Below are 24,663 nucleotides of genomic sequence, written 5' to 3'. Positions count from 1 at the left end.
TGCAACCTTTGCCCTCTAGTTTTGTTCTTAAGGGGTTGGACAGGCTAGATGCAGAAAGATTGTTCCCGATGTTGGGGAAGTCCAGAACAAGGGGTCACAGTTTAAGGATAATGGGGGAAATCTTTTAGGACCGAGATGAGAAAAACATTTCTGGTGAATCTCTGGAATTCTCTGCCACAGAAGGTAGTTGAGGCCAGTTCATTGGCCATATTTAAGAGGGAGTTAGATGTGGCCCTTGTGGCTAAAGGGATCAGGGGGTATGGAGAGAAGGCAGGTACAGGATACTGAGTTGGATGATCAGCCATGATCATATTGAATGGCGGTGCAGGCTCGAAGGGCCGAATGGTCTACTCTTGCACCTATTTTCTATGTTTCTATGTTTAGATAATCATTTCATGGCAAACAGATTCTAGTATCTATCCCATCCTTGCTTCTCATAGTTTAGACACATAGGTTCGATTTTGTCACCTTTTAGCCTCTTCCACTGCCAATCCTAGCTAATATTTATTACTTATCACCGACATCACTACAAAAAGATCATCATATTAAAGTAAAATTAGCAGTGTACGAATCATTGTATTGTAGGATATGCAGCAACCAGCAAATTGCACTGAAATGGTGTTTCATTGGCTGTAAAGTATTTTGCAATATCATGAAAGGTATTACAAATATCCATGAGGTCCCTTCATTTTGGCATCAATCATGAATCAGGAAAAAAGGGGGGTGACAAAATTTGTAGGGTTAGCGATGATCATATCAACCTGTATATGGGGAGTAGTTGTAGGTCACTCAGCCGCTCAAGGAGGATGTTTTTGTCACCTTAATCCCACAATCCAAATCCATGTGGACTTTAGTAAGGCATTTGACCAGGTCCCACCTGGCTGGTCCAGAAGGTTAAGGCACACGGGATCCAAGGCATGCTGGCTAATTGAATGCAAACTTGATAATTTGCTGGAAGCAGGCAAAGGGTAGTTGTGGAAGGATCGTTTGATTGGAAGCCCTCTTAAAAGGGATCTGAGATTAGTGTGCAAAATTAGAGCACATGGTATTGGGGATAGGGTATTGACATGGATAGAGAACTGGTTGGCTGACAAGAAGCAAAGAGGAGGAATTGACAGGTCCTTTTCAGAATGGCAGGCAGTGATTAGTGGGGTGCCGCAAGGCTCGGTGCTGGGACCCCAGTTGTTTACAATACATATTAACGATTTAGACGAGGGAATTGAATGTAACATCTCTAAAGCCCCTGTACCACTTTCACAACCTAATTGGCGCCCTCTGCCGAGTTTGCCCTCGACTCATACTCGCTGCATGGTCACCACGAGGTGGTAGGAGGTCTTCGTAACTCTTCCTCATGCTCGTGAGTGGTCTCCGCGTACTCGTGGCCTCAAGTAGGTTGCGGCGTTTTTTCCAGCCTGATGAAAAATGCCCACGAGTAAAAAAGGTCGGCATGGAAAAAAATCGATATTTTTTTCTCGTAGGTGGGTCGTAGTAGGTTGTGATGGTAGCTGTAGGTAGTCAGTCGTAGGTCGGTAACTGGCCCGAGGAAAAAAATGCAAACATGACATCATTTTATCTGTGATCATTTTCCACTCGTAGCTAGTCGTAGTTGGTCTTAGGTGTGGAAGACTGAGGTCGAGGGGGGTCGTTGGAGGTCGTAGACATAGTCGTAGGAGGTCGTAGACATAGTCGTAGGAGGTCTTTTACTTCGGCGAGTCAACACGACCGTGACATTTTTTTCAACTCGTCTAGGGTCTTCTAAACTCGTGGATTAGGTCGTCCAAGTGGGACAGGTCCTTAAGTTTGCGGATGACACAAAGCTGGGTGGCAATGTGAGCTGCGAGGAGGATGCTAAGAGGCTGCAGGGTGACTTGGATAGGTTGGGCGAGTGGGCAGATGCATGGCAGATGCAGTATAATGTGGATAAATGTGAGGTTATCCACTTTGATGGCAAGAACAGCAAGGCAGATTATCGGAATGGTGTCAGATTAGGAGAAGGGGAGGTGCAACGAGACCTGGGTGTGCTTGTGCATCAGTCACTGAAAGTAAGCATGTAGATACAGCAGGCAGTGAAGAAAGCTAATGACATGTTAGCCTTCATTGCGAGAGGATTTGAGTTTAGGAGCAAAGAGGTCCTACTGCGGTTGTACAGGGCCCTAGTGAGACCACACCTGGCGTATTGTGTGCAATGTTGGTCTAATTTGAGGAAGGACATTATTGTGTTGAGGGAGTGCAGCGCAGGTTCTCCAGGTTAATTCCTGGGATGGCGGGACTGACATATGATGAAAGAATGGTTCGACTGGGCTTGTGTTAGCTGGAATTTAGAAGGGTGAGAGAGGATCTTATAGAAACATATTACATTCTTAGAGAATTGGACAGGGTAGATGCAGGAAAAATGTTCCCGATATTGGGGGAGTCCTGAACCAGGGGTCACATTTTAAGAATAAGGACTGAGATGATTTAAAACTTTTTCACCCAGACTTGTGAATCTGTGGAATTCTCTGCCACAGAACGCCGTGGAGGCCAATTCACTGGATGTGTTCAAGAGATTGTTAGATTTAGCTCTTAGGGCTAAGAGAATCAAGGAATATGGGGAGAAAGCCGGAACTGGGTACTGATTTTGGATGATCAGCCATGATTATATTGAATGGCGGTGCTAGCTCGAAGGGCCGAATGGCCTACTTCTGCACCTATTTTCTATGTTTCTATGAGGGTTACTTTTTTTTTGCACGCAGTGTTTGATGTCTGGAACTCATTGCAGAGGAGATGGTGATACAGTTATTACATTTAAAAGACATTTAGTCAGGCATTTGAATAGGCAAGCATGGAAGGTGACAAGTCTAATGTGGGCAAATGCTTTCACTGCCCTTTAAGGAAGGGGGCTCCTAAGGAATTACAACTCTCCAAGTCAAAATAACCTTTATGCTTGGGTATCAAATGGGGTTGTGGGAGAGATCTGTGGGAAAGAGCTTCTGCAGAAAGCTGATCCATGAATTCACTTGTACTTGGTACATTCCTGAACATACAAAAAAGATTGTGTTCCAAAGAGTCTCTGACTGCAAATAAAACAAAATTCTCACCTATTCCGAGCTGCAATCAGTGGGATTTCCCCCAACTCACTGCTCATGTTCAGTGTGTAAAATACCCACAGCTCTGTCTTGCATTCATCAATGTTTTCGACAGGAAAGGAAAATCCTTTCAAGAGGAATAGGTTTTAGAAGGGGGTGGGATAATCTAAGGCAAGGCTTCCCAACCTGGGGTAAACTCACCTACCCAGGGGGTAAATTTGTTGATTCTGGATTTGTACATATTTTTTCTCATTGACTGACTGGGTTTGGTTCTGGTATATCTGTTCATCATTAGTTGTTCATAAAGAAGTGAAATAGCATTGTTGTGTGCTATTAAAGTTGCCAGGGGTAAATGGGACAAAAAAGGTTGGGAGCCCTGAAGGGGAGTGTGGTGATGGCCTAGCTGAAATTTCACACTGCAGTACACTGGGAAATCAGTGTAAAGTCAAACTTCTTGTCAGTCCATTACTGCAGCCTGGGGCAACCTGATCTGCTGCTTGTCTGTCAGGGATAATGGACAATCAGATTGCAGTAAGGCGACTGTAATCTAAAACCAGGTGGTGAAGAAAGGAGTGTAAACTAAAACACAACTATACCAGCAGCCAATATCAGTGTTCATATCATATCAGAATCCATGCAAGGAGATAATCTGAATCTCTGATTCCAATGATCAAAAGGTTTTATCAAACAGCCTTTTATGCCAGTGGCACTTTTCATTACCTCAGTATTTGCCAAGCCTCTTAACAATTAAATACCGTTTCTCCGTTGTAATGCAGGTACTATGAAGGAAAGGCTGGTCTGGGATGGATTCCAGAGTTCAAGAACTGATCCACACATTTCATTGAAACACTGCAATAGGGTCCCATCTTCTAAACAGTTTTAACACAACCCTCCCTTTCAAATTGACAAAATCTTCTACAGATTTTCTCTTCCAAGCTGACCATCCATGAGCGGCAGTCATTCCATACCGGAAAGATGTGGAAAATTTGGAGAAGGCGCAGAAATGGTTTACCAGGATGCTGCCTGGATTAGAGGCTATTAGCTATAGATAGAGGTTGGATGAACTTGGATTGTTTTTTCTGGAGCGTCAGAGACTGAGTGGAGACCTAATAGAAGTTTATAAAATTATGAGGCATTGTTAGGGTAGATGATCAGAATCATTTTTTTGGATAGAAATGTCAAATACTTGAGGGTGTAGATTTAAGGTCAGAGGGGAAAAGTTTAAAGAAGTATTTTTACAGAGAGTGGAACGCGTTGCCAGGGGTGGTGGTGATCTGGATTAAGTGCATAGCCAGCAGGCTGAGAAGATAGTGTAGGAACTGCAGATGGACAGAAAAAGCTGGAGTAACTCAGCGGGACAGGCAGCATCTCTGGAGAGAAGGAATGGGTGACGTTTCAGGTCGAGACCCTTACTCCAGCTTTTTGTGTCTATCTTTGGCTGAGAAGATTTTGCACATATTGACAGATTTGCACTTTTGGTCCCATTTTCACAACACATTCCAGTCCGGATTCCCACAGCACTCAAGAAATTCCCCTACTATGATGGTGGTTTTTTTTAAATTATGCACATGAAGGACAAAATCTCTTTGTTTATGAGGATGGATAGCAAATGCTGAACATGCATCCACTTGAGTTTAGATTATTAAGATGCTGTAATTAAGATGATTAAAGGATTTGAGAGGATGGCTATGGAGAAATTGTTTCCTCTGCTGGGGGAAAACACATCAAAGTGTCTTCAGATTAAAATTAGAGCAATTGGGGGATGATGTTAGGAAACACTTCAAGTAGAAATTTGGACACACACCCCAAAGAAACCTACCAAGACTTCAAAACTCATATGTCAGACCGTTGTTCAGTAAAACTATTAAAGGATATAGAACAAGCTGTAATTGGACATGATTCAAACTAAGGGAACCTAATGACCATCTGTTGTCCTTATGTATTAAGATATGGCTTTTATTGTGACACAGAGGAAATGGAGTGGTTTTGTCTCTAAGCCGTGGGAGACAATCTGCTGCACAATCTAGCCACAATGTTATTTTGCTACTGGAATCTTCATTAAACTCAGAACTGGATAAATCTGAGAATAAAGCTCCAAGGTGAAACCGTCTTTGGTGGTCTACGATGCTATTTAGATTTTACATAAAAACGCAGGACAGATGTCCTTGGAGGTTAAATTCCCTAGAATGCCACTGGAACTTCAAATGTTACATTCTAAAAGACCGGTATCCCTTGAGTTTCAAAACATAGGTGATCCAGGTGAGTCAATTAAAATATTAAATATCCAATAATTGGGTGCAAAGAGGATGATTTGAGCTGCAAGGACACTGTATTCACAGTAATCACACATGAAAAACAACCACTGAGACAAAGTGCACGAGGTTAATGGGAGCCCACGGGTGAGTACCTCAACCACTTCAAAATATGCAAAGTGGAAATAGGAATCTAAATAATAACCGATGCAGAACTATGAAACAGAATGATTATACAACCAAAGGTAAGTGCCTACAAAGTACATCACATGCTCCCTGCAGTATCAATCTCTACCAAGCCAGACAAACGATGCATTTCCAGAAGTCTCTGCCAAAATATTTGCTGCAGCATTTCCAAGTATTCTGTGTCACCTTTGCCAACTCTGCAGAGTGGCTGAAAATAAATTTTCATTTTACATGGAAAAACAGCAATTGCATTGGCTGACTTAAAAAAAATTCTTACTGGATCTGGTATAAAGTTAAACTCTGGCACAAGTTCAACTCAGCCCAAATTTGACATTTAGTAGGTCAGATGTAATACAGATATTCATAGTTACGATATGTGGGTTGCAGGTTGATTGTAAGCAGGTATCCAAAGCAAAAGACATAGGCATTTGGTAGGTAGAACCAAGATACTGATCTGCTGTGACCAAGCAATGTGGAAAAGGTTCAAGGGAACCTTCTGGGCTCCTTCTGTGCCTATTTTCATTTATACCCTCTAGATGGCACTGAAGGTGCAACTTCATTTAAGCTCAGAGCCATTTACCACCTCATACAGTGGCCTGTCATGACTGACACAAGCGTTTCTGAGGACATCATACATCAGCAAGTTCTTAAACCTAAATCATTCAAGAACATCAGCTTGTGAGAGTCACTGACCCAGTGGAACCAAAGCCAAATCTAGCATTCTAGGACAGAATAATTTAATTGGACATGGTGCGGAAACTGTTACAAGTGCGCAACACTGAAGAACTTAACAGCATGGACACTACACAGGTTTACACTAGTGGGCACAACCACACCTAGGTATTGTAAATATAATCATTAATAAATACAATATTGATTCAGGAGAAACTTGTTTACTTGAATGCTGAGAATATGGAACTCAAGATATGTGGTGGAGAAAATGACACGTAAAACCAGATTTAGTTTAGTTTAGAGATGCAGCGCGGAAACAAGCCTTTTGGCCCACCGAGTCCACGCCGACCAGCGATCTCCGCACATCAACACTATCCTACACACACTAGGGTCGATTTATAATTATACCAGTACTAATTAACTTACAAACTTGTACGTCTTTGGAGTGTGAGAGGAAACCGGAGCACACGCTGGAAACCCATGCAGGTCACGGGGGGAACCTACAAACTCCGTACAGACAAGCACTCCTAGTCAGGATTGAGTCGGGGTCTTTGGCGCTGTAAGACAGCAACTCCACCGCTGCGCCACCGTGCCGCCCCATTGCATGAACCAATTTTTGTAATATTTTGCAGCACCTTTTCAGTGCCTCTAAATCATTTTAGAAATCATCACCTGGAAATGTGGTGCAAACTGGAGCAAGCAATACTTCCCAACATTTCAAATCCCTCCTTGAAAAGAAGAAAAAACAAGGCAAGTAGTAGCATTTAGAATATTGTTATTTAGTTTAGAGATATAGCATTGAAACAGTTCCTTCGGCACACCAGGTCAATGCCGACCATTGATCACCCATTCACACTAGTTCTGTTTTCTCACTTTTCCATTCACTCCCAACACATGATTTTATTCATGTCGATTATCAAAGACTTTTAGAAAATCAAGATAAATAGTATGTCATGATTTATTCTCATCTTTTATTTTGTCACCGTTACAAACAATTCAAAGTGTTTAGTCAAGATTTCCCCTTTGAAATCCATGGTATTGTCATCTGTTTTGTTCTAGATTATTTTCTGGTTTCTACTTTTAATTGGATCGGGGGTTAGATGGAGGTTATCTAAAATTGGAGGATTAAGTAGTTGTAAACTACCCAAGTGGAATACGAGGTGCTGTTCCTTCAGTTTGCATGTGGCCTCGCTCTGGCAATGGACGAGGCCCAGGACAGAAAGGTCAGTATAGGAATGGGAGTTAAAATGGTTAACAACAGGCAGATCCAGGCAGGCCTTGGAGGTCCAAAAGCAAGTTTTCAATGAAATGGTCACCTAGCCTACATTACAGGAGGCCTCATCGGATTAGAGAATAGAAGAGGTGCATGTAAACATAGGCCCACTGACCCAAATTATCTATGTCAACCAGGACATCTACCTGGGTTAGTCCAATCTACCCATGCTCAGTTCACATCTCTCTAAATATTTCCCATTGGTCTACCTCTCTAATTGTATCCACCTCTACTACTTCCATGTGGCAGTTCTTCCCATATATCCACCACGGAGAAAATGCAGCCCCTGAATGAACACCTCTTTAAATCTCTCGCCATAATCTACTGAAACCACTAGAGCAACTAAACCTCGAAAGAGCTGGTGCCTCGACAGCCCGTCCCCTCGGTGAGCCACTGGCCATAGCCTGTTCCCCTGGCCTCACTGGCTGCAGCCCATTCCCCAGGGTGTAGACTGGACCTAGCCCTTTCCTCTGGTATCACTGGCTGTCGACCATTGCCCCATTACCCGGTGGCCCCACTGGCTGTAGACCCGCCCCCAGGGTCACTGAGCCGGATGTGATGCACGGGGACGGGACGACACGCCCCCCCCCCCTCCCCCTCCCTCGTCACCGCGGGGCGCACGTGACGATCAGCAGCCAATGTCAGCGCGCTACGTAACGTGTCACGTCCGGCGCGAACGTCAAACGCAAGATGACGTCAGACACTTCCGCGGCAGCGCCTCTTTGGCCAAAAATAACCGATCTGATTGGCTGTTGACGGCCCCGCCTCAACCACGCTCTTTCCCACCAAAGATCCTTGCTATAGGACCCTTGTTTCCCACTGTTATAATGCCCAATACCCCCACCCCCTGCTCCAATACCCCCACCCCCTGCCCCAATACCCCCACCCCCTGCCCCAACACCCCCACCCCCTGCCCCAACACCCACCCCCTGCCCCAATACCCCCCTCCTGCTATAATGCCCAATACCCACCCCCTGCCCCAATACCCCCCTCCTGCCCCAATACCCCCCTCCTGCTATAATGCCCAATACCCCCTCCTGCTATAATGCCCAACACCCACCCCCTGCCCCAATACCCCCTCCTGCCCCAATACCCCCCTCCTGCTATAATGCCCAACACCCCCACCCCCTGCCCCAATACCCCTCTCCTGCCCCAATACCCCCCTCCTGCCCCAATACCCCTTCCTGCTATAATGCCCAACACCCCCACCCCCTGCCCCAATACCCCCCTCCTGCCCCAATACCCCCTCCTGCTATAATGCCCAATACCCCCCTCCTTCCCCAATACCCCCCTCCTGCCCCAGTACCCCCCTCCTGCTATAATGCCCAATAACCCCTCCTGCTATAATGCCCAACACCCCCACCCCCTGCCCCAATACCCCCCTCCTGCTATAATGCCCAATACCCCCCTCCTGCTATAATGCCCAACACCCACACCTCCTGCCCCAACACCCCACCCCCTGCTATAATGCCCAACACCCACACCTCCTGCCCCAATACCCCCTCCTGGTATAATGCCCAATACCCACACCGCCTGCCCTAACACCCCACCCCCTGCTGCCATAATGCTCACAACTCCGCCTGCCCTAATCTCCCAACACCCCCATCCTGCCCCAATTCCCCAACATCTCCCTACCCAATACCCCACCGCTCCTGCCCCCCTCCTGCACAGACCTCCAATACCCCTCCTGCCCCACACACGACTGCACGCCTGCCCCACACGCTCCCATCTCCTCCAGTTCATACCCTTCTTCCCTCCTCTTTCTACAACCTGGCTGGTTCCCCACCTCCCACCTCTACCCTTCCTCTCCCTGTGCTCTAGCCCACCCTCCTTCTGTGCATCTACCCACTAACCCACCCGACTTCATCTTTCCTCCCCTTCAAAAGCTATTTTTCTGCAGCACCCAGCCTCCTCATCTGCTCTTCTCCCCGTCGCCCAGCTACTGCCCCTCCACGTTGTGAAGTGAGGAGCTGGAGTTGGGCCTTGATCCAGGCATCCTGCTCAGTGACCTGCAGCGCGGCCTGTGGTGCCTGCCTCAAAGGTCAGAGCAAGTAGAACTGAATATGAGAGATTGCAACACCATCCAAGATGGCACATTTCAGGTGAGATGTTTAACTGAGACCCTGCACGGACATAAAACATCCCACACCACTATTTCAAAAAAGAGCAAAGATATCTTCCACACATCTCCGGCCAACATTTTATCCTCAACAAAAGTGATTGGATAATTGTCACATTGTTGTTTCTGGGACTGTGCCATGTACACTGGGTTTATATATTTCAAACATTATAATAGTGGGTACACTTCAAAAATACTCAATGGTTGTCAGGCACTTTGTGATGTCCTTGGGTCAGCAAAGGTGCTTTATTTTTAGCATGCACAAAAAGGAAACAACAACATCCAACATCATTATCACAGCTGAATTTCCTTTCTTATTAAGCCAACAGTACAAGTGCTCCTCCTTCTCAACGTAATTCAGAGTGAGAGCATCTGGTGAAAGGTCAAGAATACATTATTAATGCCAGTTGCTTCTATGGCTCCCAATTTGCAGGGCTACCTCCTCTCATTTCCTTCTCACAATTCAAGGAACTGACATCTAAACAAAGTCTCAGATCATATTATACACCAACAGATGAGGGCACGTGATCATTCTTTCATGAAGAAGTAGAGGCAGCACCTCTACTTTGTTATAAGTTTTAAAGAGATTTAGCATGTCACCAAATACTCTTACAAACTTTCTACAGATACAATGTCGACAGTATCCTGACTGGTTACATCGTGTCCGGGTGCAACAAATCAAACTCACAGGAACGCAAGAGGTTGTACAGAATGGTGGACTCTGCCCAGTTAATAATGAGCACATACCTCCCCACCATCATAGCATCTACGAGCCAATGTCTCAAGAAGGTGGCATCTATCATGAATCCTTCACCAAGAATCCTCACCATCTGGGTCATGTCCGCTTGTCACTGCTACCAAGATTTTTATTGTACCTGCACCTCCGTGTACTTGTGCAAATAGCAATAAACACAACTTGAGGTTTTTGAAAGAGTTATCCCATTAACACCACTATTTCGCTGTTAAAATATAGCCCCATACCCAATTCTGAATTCGGGAGTATAGCATACTGAAGGTGAGAAGATGGAATCTCCAATTACTTACTCGACTCACCTTGAAGTTGAATATTTTCATCAAATTCATTTCCAGCATCTAATTCCAGCACTCTCTGAACATCCCAGACTTTTCCCCTCCCTGACCTTTCCCCTCCCTCTTTCAACTTCTGTATCTCAGGATGCAGGCATTAATGGCAAGATAGGCATTTATTGCATATCACCAAGTTAGTAATGAGCTATCATCTTGAACAGCTGCGGTCGCTCTGGTGAAGGTGTTATTCAGGAGGAAGTTTCTGGGATTTAGATTGTCACTGATATATTTCCAAGTTGGAATGGTGTGTGATTTGAAGGGAAACCTGTAGATGCCCTTGTCCTTCTCTGTGATGGATGTTCTGGAGAAGTAGTCGGGATGAGAAACTTCAATGCACTTTGTAGCTGGTACTTATTGCAGCCGCAATGCTCCAACGATGAGGGAACGACTGTTTAGGGTGGTGGATGGAGAACCATGCAAATGTCCTGCTTTGGCCTAGATGGTGCAGAACGTCTACAGGGTTTGGAGTCTCAGAGCATAAAAATACACCTTCAGCTCACCTCGTCCATTTAACCAAGATGCCCGATCTAAGCTTGTCCCATTTGCCAGCATTTGGTCCACATCTCTCTAAATCTCTCCTAACCTAACCATGTACTTGTCCAAGAATCTTTTAAATGGTGTTATTGTTCCTGCCTCAACTACTCTCTCTGGCAGCTCATTCCATATATCCACCATGAAAAATATGGCCCCTCAAATTCCTATAAAATCTTTCTGTACTCACCTTAAATCTATATCTGCTGGTTGTTGGTTCCCCGGTAAAAGACTGTGCATTCTCCCTATCAATCCCCTCTCATGTTTTAATACATCTCCATAAGATCATCCCTTAGCCTCCTGCTCTCCAAGGATTAAAATCGAAGCTTGCCCAATCTATTTGTATACCTCAGGCCTTCGAATCCTGGCAACATCCTCGTATATCATCTCTATATTCTTTCTATCTTAATGACATACTTCCTATAGCACGTTGAATAAAATGGAACACAATATTCCAAATAGGTTCTCACCAATATCTTGCACAACTGTAACATAATGTCTCAATTTATGAAGAACTTGCAACATTATGTTACAGTTGTACAAGACATCTGAAGAAAGGTCCCAACTTGAAACATCACCTCTTCATGTTCTCCAGAAATGCTGCCCGACCAACTAAGTTACTCCAGCACTTTGCTTTTTTTGTCCCAATTTCTACACTCAACCTTCTGACTGATGAAGGCCAATGAAGCAAAATCCTTCTTTACCACCCTATCTACCTGTGAAACCACTTTCATGGAACTGTGTACCGGTACTTCTGGGTCCTTCTACTCTACAACACACCCCAGGGCCCCATGAAGCTCCTGCCCTGGTTTGATATCCCAGAATACAATACCTTAAGCATATCTGCATTAAACTCCATCAGCCATTCTTCTGCCCACTTGGGCATTTGATCGAGACTGTTTTTCTAATTTTTGATAACCATCCTCGCTCTCTATATCACCTACCTTAGAATCATCTCCAAACTTACGAATCATGGCTTGCACATTCTCATGTAATTCAATGATATAAACCACAAACAGCAATGGCCCAGCACCAATCCATGAGACACACGGATAGTCACAAGCCTCCAATCTGAAAAACAACTTTCCACCATCAACCACTGCTTCTTTCCATGAAGCCAATTCTGTTTCCAGGCAGTTTGATCTCCCCGAATGTCATGTGATCTAACCTTCTGGAGCATCCACCATGCTGAACCTTATCAAAGGCCTTGCTGAAGTCCATACAAACATCTATGACCCTGCGCTATTTAGATTTCTTGGTTATTTCATCAAAAACTCAATCAAATTGATGAGACTCAATCTCCCATGTACAAAACCATATTGACTATCCCTAATCAGCCTCTGACTTTCTAAATGCATATATATTTAATCCCTCTGAATCCTCTCCAGTAACTTCCCTGCCATAAATGTTAGGCTAATTGGTTTATTATTCCCAAGCTTTCCTTGCAGCCATTAAATAGAGGCACAACATTAGCCATCCTCCAGTCATCGGGCACCTAACCCACATCTAACAATGATCCATATACAGTGGCTTGCAAAAGTTTTCATACCCCTTGAACTTTTCCACATTTTGTCAAGTTACAACCACAAACGTGAATGTATTTTATTGGGATTTTATGTGATAGACCAACACAAAGTGGCGCATAATTGTGAAGTGGAAGGAAAATGATACATGGTTTTCAATTTTTTTTACAAATAAAAAACTGAAAAGTGTGGCGTGCAAAAGTATTCAGCCCCCTTTACTCTGATACCCCTAAATAAAATCCAATGCAACCAATTGCCTTCAGAAGTCACCTAATTAGTAAATAGAGTCCACTTGTGTGTAATCTAATCTCAGTATAAATACAGCTGTTCTGTGAAGGCCTCAGAGGTTTGTTAGAGAACATTAGTGAACAAACAGCATCATGAAGCCCAAGGAACACACCAGACAGGTCAGGGATAAAGTTGTGGAGAAGTTTAAAGCAGGGTTAGGTTATAAAACAATATCCCAAGCTTTGAACATCTCACGGAGCACTGTTCAATCCATCATCCGAAAATGGAAAGAGTATGGCACAACTGCAAACCTACCAAGACATGGCCGTCCACCTAAACTGACAGGCCGGGCAAGGAGAGCATTGATCAGAGAAGCAGCCAAGAGGCCCATGGTAACTCTGGAGGAGCTGCAGAGATCCACAGCTCAGGTGGGAGAATCTGTCCACAGGACAACTATTAGTCGTGCACTCCACAAATCGGGCCTTTATGGAAGAGCGGCAAGAAGAAAGCCATTGTTGAAAAAAAGCCATAAGAAGTCCCGTTTGCAGTTTGCCACAAGCCATGTGGGGGACACAGCAAACATGTGGAGGAAGGTGCTCTGGTCAGATGAGACCAAAATTGAAGTTTTTGGCCTAAATGCAAAATGCTATGTGTGGCGAAAACTAACACTGCACATCATTCTGAACACACCATCCCCACTGTGAAACATGGTGGTGGCAGCATCATGCTGTGGGGATGCTTTTCTTCAGCAGGGACATGGTCAGAGTTGATGGGAAGATGGATGGAGCCAAATACAGGGCAATCTTGGAAGAAAACCTGTTAGAGTCTGCAAAAGACTTGAGACTGGGCGGAGGTTCACCTTCCAACAGGACAACAACCCTAAACATACAGCCAGAGCTACAATGGAATGGTTTAGATCAAAGCATATTCATGTGTTAGAATGGCCCAGTCAAAGTCCAGACCTAAATCCAATTGAGAATCTCTGGCAAGACTTGAAAATTGCTGTTCACAGACGCTTTCCATCCAATCTGACTGAGCTTGAGCTATTTTGCAAAGAAGAATGGGCAAAAATTTCAGTCTCTAGATGTGCAAAGCTGGTAGAGACATACCCCAAAAGACTTGCAGCTGTAATTGCAGCGAAAGGTGGTTCTACAAAGTATTGACTCGGGGGCTGAATACTTTTGCACGCCACACTTTTCAGTTTTTTATTTGTAAAAAAATTTGAAAACCATGTATCATTTTCCTTCCACTTCACAATTATGCACCACTTTGTGTTGGTCTATCACATAAAATCCCAATAAAATACATTTACGTTTGTGGTTGTAACGTGACAAAATGTGGAAAAGTTCAAGGGGTATGAAAACGTTTGCAAGCCACTGTATCTCTGTCACGGTTTCTGCAAATTTTTCCCTCTCTGATGAGTATGTCAGTCACGGCACACCACTGGGTATAATTCTGATAGGGACAGTTTCTTCACTGTATAATACAAGCACGATACTGGTGAGACAAAACTGGCACTATTCGGTACAGTGGGATAATATTGGTGGACAGGTCTGGCACTGTACATTGAGATAGAGCACTGTTGATTACAGGTCTGCCATGGCACAATAAGCAAGGATAGGTGTGTGACTGCATAACAGGTTAGAGACCGTTTAACAGGATTCTGGACATCAGGAGACTCCGTAATTTGGCTAATTAGTCATAGTTTCTTCACTGACAATTTGATCAGTCTATAAATTGGCATATCTCACTTGTCACCTCTCACAAATGTTGCTGAAATGCCTCACAAGAAATGTCATAAGGAAACTGAAATGTCTAGTTTTTTTTGTATTTTACCTGTATCACCTCTGAACTGAGCTTTCTATATTAAAGAAAGTTGCTTAGATTTCGGCATCTGAATAATTGTATAATGCTACTACACATTAATAATTAGAACTAATCTAAGCGGAGATATGCTGATGTTTTTAACATGTCTGTCCATTTCCATACTCAGTTACAGAACTTGCACAGAACATACAGAAGGCATGCTCGATTTTCATTGCAAGTTCTGTTGAGCTGAAATCTGAGATTTCTCAGCAACTTTCCGACAGATCACAGGATTTATGTCAGTGACACCATCTGGATTCCCAAGAGAGCACAAGCAGAAGCCTTAGAGGAGCAGGTTAGCAATTGCAGAGAGGTAGTGAGTGCGGCCTCCGACTTCTAACAATGCGACAAACTTATTTGCCGTGACTTTGTTGGTGTATGTTTCACTTCTGTGCCACAAGATAGGGTGTTCAAATTCCAGTGCAGAAACATGATATAATGATCCCACTGCATAGCTTGAGGAAGAAATTGCTCTGGTACCCTGGCCAAAATGCAGCCCTCTAGTAACAATACCAAACAGCGGTTATTTACTCATAATATCATTAATAATAATAATAATACATTTTATTTATGGGCGCCTTTCAAGAGTCTCAAGGACACCTTACAAAAATTGAGCATGTATAGGAAAAACATGTAAGGGGAATGAAATAAATAGTAGAGACATGACTAGTACACAAAGTAAAGACAGAATTCAATACAAAACACAGCATGAGGCAATTAATGCACAGATGAAAAGGGACGGGGACGTGGGGCTAAGGATAGGCAGAGGTGAAGAGATGGGTCTTGAGGCGGGACTGGAAGATGGGGAGGGACACGGAATTGCGGATCAGTTGGGGGAGGGAGTTCCAGAGCCTGGGAGCTGCCCTGGAGAAGGCTCTGTCCCCAAAACTGCGGAGGTTGGACTTGTGGATGGAGAGGAGACCGGCTGATGTGGATCTGAGGGACCGTGAGGGTTGGTAGGGGGAGAGGAGGTCAATGAGATATGTGGGGGCCAGATGGTGGAGGGCTTTGTAGGTGAGGACCAGGATTTTGTAGGTGATCCGGTGGGAGATGGGAAGCCAGTGAAGTTTTTTGAGGACTGGAGTGATGTGATGCCAGGATTTGGTGTGGGTGATGAGTCGGGCGGCTGCGTTCTGGACCAGTTGGAGTCGGTTGATGTAGGTGGAGCTGATGCCAAGGAGAAGTGAGTTGCAATAGTCCAGTCGGGAGGAGATGAAGGCATGGATGAGTCTTTCAGCAGCAGGCGGAGTGAGAGAGGGTCTGAGTTTGGCGATGTTGCGGAGATGAAAGAAGGAGGTTTTAATGACATGGCGGATGTGAGGCTCAAGGGAGAGGGTGGAATCAAAGATCACGCCAAGGTTGCGGGCCTGGGGAGATGGGGAGACAGTGGTGCCGTCGATGGTGAGAGTGGGGTTATTGATTTTGCTGAGTGTGGCTTTGGAGCCTATGAGGAGGAATTCTGTCTTATCGCTGTTGAGTTTGAGGAAATTATGTTGCATCCAGGTTTTTATAGCTGACAAACAGGAGTTGATATGGGAGAGGGGGGGGTTGTGGGGGGATTTGGTGCCAAGGTAAATCTGGGTGTCATCAGCGTAACAGTGGAAGTCCAGATTGAAGTGGCGGAGTATCTGACCAAGGGGGAGGATGTAGATGATGAAGAGGAGGGGGCCGAGTACGGAGCCTTGGGGAACGCCTTGAGTGACTGCGGCTGTAGCAGAGGTGTGGTTGTGAATTGGTGAAATTACCTTAATTTCAGTCTGCCTGCTGTGTTTCCCTACATTGACTGCACTTCAAAATGACTGCAAATTGTTTGGGGCATCAGAAGATTTGTGGTGCAAATCATTCTTCCTTCTCCGCAAGTCAGTAGTTGTTAATGCGGTATATATTATACCTTAGAAAATATTCGAACATCTTTTGTACAGGAACATTTATGTGGAATAATTCTGTAAACTCAGGTGCAATTGAAGATTTTGTATTTGAAGCCCTTCTCCCCCACCCCGTCTAGTTTTCTCTATTCCCTAATAGCTATCACTCATTCTAACCCTGCCAAGGAAAGCGATCAGCTCTGAGGGTGTGCAAACTCTAGTCTGTAGTACACTCTTTGGTACAATGTGTTTTCCTGCTTATCCTTTCCCTGATTGCAGTCTTGGTTCCTGGGAGAAAATTCATGTATACATCCTACAGGGTATTTCTGTGATTTGTTGAAATCCCTGGGTCCCCTCAATTTACAGTGGAATGGCTTATAATTCATATTCCATTGGGGCTCATCCTGAATGTTCACATGGATGGTAATCCCACACTCCTGGTTGTCTGGTATCCAGTACTCCACTTCCATTCTAGGTTTGTGGCGTGTTACCTGGATTAGACAAGAGCTGAGGGAGGGGAGGGCATTTTATGTTGATGCTGGGATCCAGTCGGGTGAGAATAGGATGAGAGCTGTCTCTGATGCTCTCACAGGTGGAGTTGACCTGTTCGTTATCATGCCGTACAATTAACATTTGGGGTATGTACTGAGGGCAACTTAACCCTAGCAGGGTTTCTCAAAGAGATCATGCTCCCAATAGGAGAGAAAGGAAACTCATCCACACACATGAGCTCAAATCTTGGAGTTACACCGGGTAAATAGGGTGGGAGTACCAGTCTCGGGAATTTAGTTACCTCTCTGCAATTCCAAGATCAGTTGGTGAACTGGGCCGGATGATAATTACAATTGGTCTGAAGTGATATTTCCCTTTGCATGGAACCAGGCTGAATATACAGTATAACAGCACCTTATGAGGCAGTGCAAAGTATATAAACTTTACTTTCATAGTTGAAGATTTCATATACCCTTAATAGACAACTTTCCCCTCTGACTTATTGGAGCTGATCACACCCATTAACACAAGGTCAGAGATTCTGAATCACAAATAAAATGATGTTCTGGCGGGAAGTTCTGAGTGTGTTGTGCTGCTTAAATGCAATGCTCAAACATGCAAGAGAAGAGCCAATCCTGATCCCACCAGAAGGTAGCATCTTTCGGCAAAACTGCACTAAACATAACATCTCCAAGAGTGACGTGAAAACTGTCAGCGAATTCTGCGGAAATGATTAACACTTTGTGGAACCAGAACCCAGTTCTGCTGAGGCGGGAGACAGAGCAGCAATTAACCAGAGGTCAAGCGTCACATCAGTAATAGCCTCGTCACGGGACATTATTCCACAGCTGTGCCGGTGTCCTCTCGTAACATGTCGCATGTCAAAGGGCAACCTTATCTTCAAAGAAACACACACTGGAACAACTACAGAAAGACAGCTTTCCACATCTCACAGTCTATACCCTCAGTTTGCTCACATCTCTCCAGGGCCCTTCCTCAGTCTGTGCCGATCCGCCCCCCCCTCCCCCATCACAATCAAATGCACATCAGACCCATATTTAAACCTCCGCTGCTGCACCTCAGTAATACAACCTCGGCTCCAGGCCCTCTACACAGGCTGTCTACTGCCACATTAACCCAACTCTCGGCAATGCTGGCAAAACGACAGCGTTGATCTATTTTTAAATGTGGAACGATATTTATAACCAAAGTTAAAACACATAAATATAAGGGTGAGGAAAGAGAAGGGCAGGCAGGGAGGGATACTGGGAAGAGGAGAAACATTGGGAGGCAGGAGGAGGGAGAACCTTCTCCAAGAGGTTGTACCATTGACCGTAACTGCTGCTAGATATTCTTTGGGCCAGCAGTTCAGCACCATTTTGCTAGTCAGCTCCTTGTGGCCTAAGTGCTCTCTGCACTCACTGATAGCAGCGTAGTAGCATTCATGTCCTTCACATCATGGCAACATCGGAGCCCAGAAAAATAAAACAATTTAGCCACACACCGAGCTAGGATGCAGAGGAGTAGGCAAATAAAACCATCACTTACTCTGAATGGAACTCATCCTTCCTTTCATTCCCAGTTTCTAAGCACGAGGGAAGACGGGAGAGAAAGAAGCCTTGCTGATTAAAACAAAAAAAAATCCTCCCACACAATCTTGCAGCCCACTGCAAACAGCCCAGAAGGTTGCTGACGTCACCGATTCATGAATGGATGTAAATTGGCCTGTTTTAGAATTCGGCACAGGTCTGTGAGCTGTGAGGGGAGGGAGGGGAGAGGGCGGGGGCAAGCCAATGGGGATGTGTGTAGCTGCAGGCCAGCTCCTCCAGAATGAAAGCAGTGGACGCGTTTACTGAGTAAACTGTGCAGCACGCTGCGCTTGGGCTGAATCGGGATCTTTAATTCCACTTCATCAGGAGCAGCTCCCTCTGTTTCCAAGCTTGTCGGTACCCTGGGTGCCAGGTGCTGGCACTACATGACCTTTGACAGTGCGTCTCATGGAGCACAGGCTGAGGGTTGTGGTACCGACAGACAGAACCCTGGAAATACGATGGATTATTTTTTTAATCAGCTGGGCAACTTAAGTACACTCCAACCAGCTTCCAACATTATAGAGTCAAGCAGCATGGTCTACAGACCCTTCTGTCCAGAGTCTGCATTGACCATCAAGAAACCCATTTACACCCACCCTGCACTAATCCCATTTTATTATCGCCAAAGCACCATCGACTCCCATCCCCCCACAGATTTTACCAATCACCTACACACTAGAGTAAACATACAGTGGCCAATTAACCCACGCATATTTTGGGGATGTGGGAAGTAACTGGAGCAACCAGAGGAAACCCATGCATCACAAAGAACATGCAAACTCCACCCCAACATGGTCTGTGGTCAGGATTGAACCCTGGATCTCTGGGATTATGACAGCAGCTCTTCTGGCTGTGCTACTGTGCCTCTCTAAATGTTGTTCACTAACGGTGGTGGCTCAGGTGGTCAGCAAACAAGATGATTAGAACGTGTTCAAAAAGGAACTGCAGATGCTGGAATATCGAAGGTACACAAAATTGCTGGGGAAACTCAGCGGGTGCAGCAGCATCTATGGAGCGAAGGAAATAGGCGACGTTTCGGGCCGAACACCTCCGCTCAGTCCGCAATAACCTACCTGAACTCCCCCTCCCATTCCCAATCCGACCTCTCTCTCCTGGGTCTCCTCCATTGCCAGAGTGAGCAACAGCGGAAATTGGAGGAACAGCACCTCATATTCCGTCTGGGGACCTTGCGTCCGGATGGCATTAACATTGAATTCTCCCAATTTTGCTAGCCCTTGCTGTCTCCTCCCCTTCCTTAACCCTCTAGCTGTCTCCTCCCACCCTCCCATCCGCCCGCCCTCGGGCTCCTCCTCCTCCTCCCCTTTTCCTTCCTTCTCCCCCCCCCCCACCCCCCATCAGTCTGAAGAAGGGTTTCGGCCCGAAACGTCGCCTATTTCCTTTGCTCCATAGATGCTGTTGCACCCGCTGAGTTTCCCCAGCAATTTTGTGTACCTAAGATGATTAGAACATTTGGATGTTCTCCAAAATATACACAGATCTCACCTGAATTCTGAGCAGCGATTCGGATCATCATTGCAGGTGGGAGGACCCTAATTGAGGTCAGCACGGGGTGAGCGCGCCTACTTCCTTTCTGCTTTGCGGCATGTGGTTCGTGCTATTCCTTTACCGCGTTTGTGGTCGCAGTAACCTCAAATGTTTGCTGTGACCACAGTGTCACCACTATGACCTTTGTGCTAACGGTTTTACACAAATAGAAGAGCACATTCCAAAGGTTATAGTTTGTGTGTGCTGTTTTGTTACAGATCATCCCACTCAGCATAAAAAGGGAGAGCAACATGACGAAATGTCCATGACTTTATGAGCAATTTCTCATTCTTCTTCCTGCATAATTTGCAGCCCTCCACACCTGGATCCACCAGCTAACAATCTCCACACCCCTCCCAATCTCTTCACCTGGATCCACCAGCTCTTGCTCCACCCTCCCCGTCACCTCTTTATACTGGCCATCTCACCGCCCGAGGGTCAAGGTTCAAGAGAGTTTATTATCATGTGTCCCAGATAGGACAATTACATACTTGCTTTGCTTCAGCACAACAGAATATGGTAGGCATAAATAAATACAGAACAGAACAGATCAGTGTGACCATATACCAATGAATATATATATACACACACACATATATAAATAACAGATAAAGTGCAATGAGCTATTTAACGATCAGAGTTTTGTTTGAGTTGAGTTTAATAGCCTGATGGCTGTGGGGAAGCAGCTATTCCTGAACCTGGATGTTGCAGATTTCAGGCTCCTGTACCTTCTACCTGAAGGCAGCGGGGAGATGAGTGAGTGGCCAGGATGGTGTGGATCCTTGATGATGCTGTCAGCCTTTTTGAGGCAACGACTGCGATAGATCCCCTCGATGGTAGGGAGGTCAGAGCCGATGATGGACTGGGCAGTGTTTACAACTTTTTGCAGTCTTTTAAGCTCCTGGGCGCTCAAATTGCCGAACCAAGCCACGATGCAACCGGTCAGCATGCTCTCTACTGTGCACCTGTAGAAGTTCGAGAGAATCCTCCTTGACATACCGATTCTCCGTAATCTTCTCAGGAAGTAGAGGCGCTGATGTGCTTTATAATTGCATCCGTGTTCTCGGACCAGGAGAGATCTTCAGAGCTGTGCACGCCCAGGAATTTGAAGCCCTCTCCACCATCGACCCGTTGATATAAATGGGACTATGGGTCCCCATCCTACCCCTTCCAAAGTCCACAATCAGTTCCTTGGTTTTGCTGGTGTTGAGAGCCAGGTTATTGTGCTGGCACCATTTGGTCAAACGGTCGATCTCACTTCTATACTCTGACTCATCTCCATCAGTGATACGGCCCACAACAGTGGTGTCGTCAGCGAACTTGATGATGGAGTTCGCACTATGACCGGCTACGCAGTCATGGGTATAGAGTGGGTACAGCAGGGGGCTGAGCACGCAGCCTTGAGGTGCTCCCGTGCTGACTGTTTTCGAGGCTTACACATTTCCACCAATACGGACAGACTGGTCTGTGAATGAGGAAGTCGAGGATCCAATTGCAGAGGGATGCGCAGAGACCCAGTTCTGAGAGTTGGGTAACCAGCTTAGCGGGGATGATTGTGTTAAAGGCCGAGCTGTAGTCAATGAATAACAGCCTGACATGAGTTTTTGTTGTCCAAGTGGTCCAGAGCGGAGTGGAGAGCCAGTGAGATCGCATCCACCGTTGATCTGTTGTGGCGGTAAGCGAACTGCAGTGGGTCCAGGTTTTTCTCGAGATATGAGTTGATTTGCGCCATGATCAACCTCTCAAAGCACTTCATCACCACCGACGTTAGTGCCCCTGGTCGATAGTCGTTGAGGCACATCACCTTGCTCTTCTTGGGTACCGGTATTATTGATGCCCTTTTAAAGCAGGTGGGAACCTCAGACCTCAGGTTGAAAATGTACGTTAAAAATTCCAGCCAGTTGGTCCGCACAGGTTTTTAGAACACGACCGGGTATACCATCTGGTCCAGGCGCTTTCCGGGGGTTCACCCCTCTGAAGGATTTTCTGACGTCGACCTCTGTGACCGTGACCGAAATACCATCACAGCGAATGGGGCCTCGAGATGGCACATCAGTGTTCTCCCTATCAAAGCGTGCGTAAAACGTCAGGGAGTGAAGTTTCACTGACATGTGTGCTGCCTCCTGATTTCGCCTTGTAGGAGGTGATTGCATTCAGGCCCTGCCACAGCTGCCGAACATCCGTCTCATCCTCCAGCTTGGAGCAGAAGTCCCTTTTGGCCTTTTTAATGGCCTTACTAAGGTCATATCTTGTCTTCTTGTAGTCCTGGTCCTGACCCAAAACCATGGCTGTCCATTTCCAGCACAGATGCTGCCGGGCCTGCATAGTTCTTCCAACAGTTTGCTAATCCCCCCATTCCTCCCCTTTCTGCACTAGTGACAGAGATGTCCTAAGTGTATTTGAATTATTTATTATCCATTTCCCATAATTTATGTTTTTAGGAGTTTTGGCGGCCTCTACTTCTTTTCTTGTCATTATTGTCCAGCACATCCCAGTCTATCATAGCTGTCCTAATCATCAAAAGCATCTACATGAAGCGCTGCCTCATGGCGGGGGCAACATCTATCATCAAGTATCCACACCATCCGGGTCATACCCTCTTCTCACTTCCACTGGCAGCAGGAGGTATAAAAGCAGAAATTTCAGGAACAGCCACTTTCCTACAACTATCAGATTCTTGAACCGAACTGCACAACTATAATCCTCTCTTGGTAACTTGGTAGCCATCTCTTGAACTACCATGGACTTGTTTTTCTAATTGTTTTTTGAACTAATGCCTTGTTTTTTGTACAGTCCTTTTTTCTGTCTGACATAAATTCTGCGCAATTTATGTAATTTTGAGGGGTTTTTTGTATTGCCTGTGGTGCTGCTGCACTGAAGAATTCCATTATCTTGTACCTCACCATACAGAGCCTGTGTCAATAAACTTGATTTGACCTGACTTTCAAGCACATTTTGATCTGGCAATGTCTTGCACTGCACAGGAGCCTTTCTCAATCACTGATCAAAACAAAAGATACTGCCTTCTCTTGTAACGTTCACAGTCCTAGGTCAGGAAACGTAATCCCATATTAACATTTTGGCCATTGAACTGCGAACCTGGGTGCAGCACCTGTTGTGTGGACTATTGTTAACCGTTTATATAGACCATTCCTCCTCCGGGAACAAAGGCCTGCCTTTAAAATGAAAACTTTAAAGAGCGGTTCCTTACGATTTTCTGAATATCTGATCCTAACCTCAGCCCAGGAACAAAAGTCAGATAAATTTTCAAGGTATGTTATTGAAAATCAAGAGATATTGAGCTTTTATCATAGCACATAAATGGTTCAACACAGCTCTTTTCAATAACAGGATGTCAAAGTACGTATCCTAGGATGGATCTTGGATTCTGCTGGAGTTCTAGGAAGTTATACTTCAAGAGGAGTTACAAATCACATAAGCAAGAGTGTTTCACTTCACTTGCACTTTATGTGCAATGTGACGAATAAAACCGTATTGTATTGTATTATTCTAAATATTTCAGCAAGGAACTCCTTACGGCTGGTGCTACCACCTCTCTTTGTGAGCTATAATCTTGCATAAGACTGCACTTGGAGGACTCGGTACAGTTTGGTCTACAAAGAGTAGTCTAATGAGGAAAGACTGAGCAGGATCCTATGGTCATTGAACCTCAGTAGAATGAGTGGAATTTTACTGAAACCTGAAGGCTTCAGATGCTACACATGAAGTAAGGTGTTGGGAGACAGCATGGCAGCAAAATGCAGTAAAGGTCATAGCTATGACCTATTCCTACCTGAATGTACTTAAGCACTTTTCATAGTCATTGCAGATTCGATTTGATGACTGCCTTGCTTAGTCAGTTTGACCTCCTCAACCATGCACTTACCTCTCGCATTGGACTTGTTTCTGGAACTGAGAACGTTGCAATATATTGACTTGACTCACTGCTGTTCTGTGATTGATGAAGAGTGGTAGAAGCTGTATTAAAGGCACGATCAGAGTCAAACATTTTGGTATAAACAGGATGTGATTATTTCATCTTTAGAGCATTTCTGAAAATTTCTGATATGAAGTACAATTCTGAAAATTTCTGATATGAAATACGTGCCTATTCAGACTATAGATTTGGACTAATTCATTGAAGGCTCATTGCCGAGTCTTGTACTTGCTTCACTACTCTGTTGACTTTAACTCGGTCAGTGGAAATTGTTTTCTTGCCTTCTGTTTCAATGGTTGCCTCTTAACTCTCCCTCCAGGTTATGCTGTGTCATTTGCGTACAAAGACATTAGAATCATCTTTGTCAGAAGTGGAGAGTGGAGTTGTATCTGAAAGTTGTAAAATTGTGGAGTTGTAAACATGGAATCAAC

At 45.1% G+C, this 24,663-nt stretch overlaps 1 protein-coding gene across 7 annotated transcripts in view; it reads right to left on the bottom strand.

Annotated features, from left to right (window-relative positions):
- Window positions 1–24,663, bottom strand: part of LOC116975312 (mitogen-activated protein kinase kinase kinase 13-like) — a 154,137-nt gene that overhangs the window by 82,646 nt on the left and 46,828 nt on the right. The window contains exon 3 of one of the 7 annotated variants that reach the window (XM_033024258.1): window positions 24,182–24,273. The exons of 4 other annotated variants lie outside the window; for them this stretch is intronic. The gene's annotated coding sequence lies outside the window, so the exon portion shown is untranslated. Of the gene's footprint in view, window positions 1–18,706; window positions 18,818–20,253; window positions 20,378–24,181; window positions 24,274–24,663 lie in introns of those variants that run through there. 2 more of the 7 variants (XM_033024261.1, XM_033024259.1) reach the window with 2 other exon arrangements.

The sequence above is a fragment of the Amblyraja radiata genome, chromosome 7 (genome assembly GCF_010909765.2).
Source record: "Amblyraja radiata isolate CabotCenter1 chromosome 7, sAmbRad1.1.pri, whole genome shotgun sequence".
Lineage (NCBI taxonomy): Eukaryota > Metazoa > Chordata > Chondrichthyes > Rajiformes > Rajidae > Amblyraja > Amblyraja radiata.
This window is presented reverse-complemented; position numbering and strand designations above follow the sequence as displayed.